The following is a 3334-nucleotide window of genomic DNA, read 5'->3' on the forward strand; positions in this document are numbered from 1 at the left end:
TTTTTTTTTTTACAGTTCAGTGATTTATTTATTTATTTATTTTTTATTGTTTGGGATTCATTGAGGATACAAAGAACTAGGTTATATTGATTGCATTTGTTAGGTAAAGTCACTCTTATCATGTGTCCCACTATCAAGAGATGTTCCATACCCGGGGATCCCCTATCCCCCTACTCCTCCCCTCTCCCCATTCCCTCATTCCCTTGCCCCCCACCTTGTTTTAGCTCATTTACTGCCTTCATATTAGAATTGAGTACATTGGATTCTTGCGATACTTTACTAAGAACAATGTGTTCCACTTCCATCCAGGTTAGTACAAAAGATGTAAAGTCTCCATCTCTTTTAATGGCTGAATAGTATTCCATGGTATATACCACAGCTTGTTAATCCATTAATGGGTTGGTGGGCATTTAGGTTGTTTCCACATTTTGGTGATTATAAATTGAGCTGCAATAAACAGTCCAGTGCAAATTTCCTTATAATAAAATGATTTTTTTCTTCTGGGTAGATGCCCAGTAATGGGATTGCAGGATCAAATGGGAGTTCTAATTTGAGTTGAGGGTTCTCCATACTCCCTTCCCAAAAAGTAGTATTAGTTTGCAGTCTCACCAGCAGTATAAAAATGTTCTCTTCTCTCCATGCCAGCACCTGCAGCTTTGAGACTTTGTGATGTGGGCTATTCTCACAGGGGTTAGGTGATATCTCAGGGTAGTTTCGATTTGCATTTCTCTGATTAGGGACGATGAGCATTTTTCATATTTTGTTAGCCATTTCAAACCTTTGCTTTTTAGATGCCACTATCATGCCGCCTAACATTGTGATTGGAGTATCTGACCTCTCCAAATTCAGAGCCTGCCTTCAGAAGATGAAGGATGGCATCATTGGCTCAGTTCTGGACCTGATTAGGAAGAGGCTGAGAACTGATGCAGCTGAGAGTGCCAAACTCAGTGGGAGAACATTTGGGTAAATGGTTCCATCATTTATTTTTGGTGGCCCCTATTGTATGCCAGAACTTTTGATTTATCCCTGACAAGTGCCTTAAAATTAACCTAACCTTCCTCAGTTTTGAACAAGTTTCTGAAGGGACTTTGGAGCTGGGGCTGTGTCAAAAGGCAGTCAACTGGTCTTAGCCAACTTAGAACTATGGTGCTGAAGCTGAGTCATCTCTAACCAGTTCCGATTAGAGGTGGTTGAGGAAGTATCTAATCTGAAAAGATGTTGCCTTAAGACAAGGCCAAACCAACAAAATGGACCTGAGGGTTATGGAAAGAGGGGCAAACAGCCCACTTTGTTTGCATAAGCTGTTATACTACATGTAGTACCCTTCCAGCCTCATCTTTCCACCCTTAATTACCCCCTCTTCTAAAATTTACCCCAAAGTAATTCTAAGAGGCATTTCTTTTAATCATATAACACTCTGATCAATTCTTCAGTGTTCAACTTTGAGCCTGTGTGCAATGTTTGTCATTCCTTTGAACTTACCCATACACTGCATAGTAATTATTTTAAGGCATTTCGTGTATACCTCTTATAAGTAGCATATCTATAATTGCATTTGCAAACATCTTAAGGATAAAGACAAAATTTTCTACTTTATAATGTCCAATAGAGTGATAGTTATATGCCCCGCCCCCCAGTAGCTACTCCAACAGTGGGTGACAAGTGAACCCCTTTCTCCCAGTTTTCAGAGATGATTCACCGCGGAGCTAGTTGTACCACTGCTTCCTGTAGCTACAGTCCTGAGGCTGCTACCAAGTGTCTTTCAGGACTCTCTAACTCCCAAAATGCTGAGCTTGCTGCCCTGGATGACAGCAACCCCTCCCTGGAGAATTCTACTGCACAAGAGAAAGAGAAAAGTAAGAGATCATAGAGGCTGGAGAGTGAGCCTTACGGGCAGTAAGCAGCGCTCCGGCAGCGCAGTGTAGCATTTACATATTAGAATATCTAAACTTGAATCCTGGCTTCCTCTCTCACTAATGAGGATAAAGGGTATAATCTACATATAAGAGAATGGCACACTGCCTAGCAGTATGAGGTTAACGTTACTAAATGTCTATAAATCTCCTAATGTTTCTGAGAAAGCAGCCAAATGGTAAGCAGCCAAGTATCTAATAATGATGTCTGATATGAGTCTGAGCATTTGGGTTGAATCAGAGGAAGTATTACGGGGAGGGGGGTTTATGATTTTTTTTTTAGGTATTCCTGTGAGTGTAGAAATATTGACAAGTTGATCTGACTGGAGATGGCTAACATGAGTGAGGTGCAGCTCAATAAGCAAATCTCTTTGTGACCCTCACTGACAGAGCAGCATTGATCTTAGTAAGACAGCTGAATTTTCTGTTCCAATGCAGTCATGATGAACCCATTATTTGATGACAACTATTTGACCATCATGAGAACAAGACTACTGAATTCTACGGAAGGAAATTGATGAAAAAGAGATGAGTTTAAGGATACAGGAAGTTTAGGGAGATACAGAGATAACATAAAGGAGCATCTGGGTAGTCTCAGTATGTATGTATGGCAATTCAAGTTCTTCTCAAAATATTGTGGTTGATTTTCTCATCACAAGTCCTTTCCTTCCACCTTCCCCTGCCATTAGCCCTGGGCTACAGAGCCCTCTAGCTAGATCTATACCTCCCTCCCTTTTCTCCCTTAATTACCTCATAATTATGGTCTAACATAATTCAAATTTCCTCCCTAAAATTCTTCTCCCTGCTGCTACTTTTACTTTCCTATACACTGTGATCTCTCTGCTGCCTTTTATAGATCCTGGGACCTGGTTGTGACCCCCAACCCACCCCTGTTTTTTGGTCCCTAGTGCTCTGGTATTTTAGAGAGATGTCACATTCAGCCTTATTGACAGGGCTCAGCACCTTTGGAAGCCAGCAAGGATGGACAAGTGAAGCTGAGGACTGCTGCCTCTGAACATAGAGTCCAGGTCAGAGGAGATCCAGTTATTTGCTCTTCTAGTTATCACCTCCCTGTTGCCTTCCTGAATATGCATTTCCTCTGTATTGCTGATAGCAATAATCTCTGGGCTTTCCTATTGCTCCTGTCCAGCACCAGTTCTGACTCAAGTCTAGTGGATAGTCTATAGCCCAAGCTTGGGAGTGGGGCTTAAATGATAGTAGCCTGCCAGCTTTTTGGTTGTTCTGCTTCTGAGGGCCAAAATTTCAAAAGAATGATTATTTACTTTTAGGTTTTGTGTATGTGGTAATTGCATACCTCCAGGAATAAATTTGAGTTCCAATTATTCCATATGGTTGCCAGCAGTTGATATTGTCAGTAAATTTTTGCCATTCTAATAGATGTGTAGTGATAGTTCATTGTT

The sequence above is a fragment of the Otolemur garnettii genome, unplaced genomic scaffold, assembly GCF_000181295.1.
Source record: "Otolemur garnettii isolate 467f Iridium unplaced genomic scaffold, OtoGar3 scaffold00089, whole genome shotgun sequence".
Classification (NCBI taxonomy): domain Eukaryota; kingdom Metazoa; phylum Chordata; class Mammalia; order Primates; family Galagidae; genus Otolemur; species Otolemur garnettii.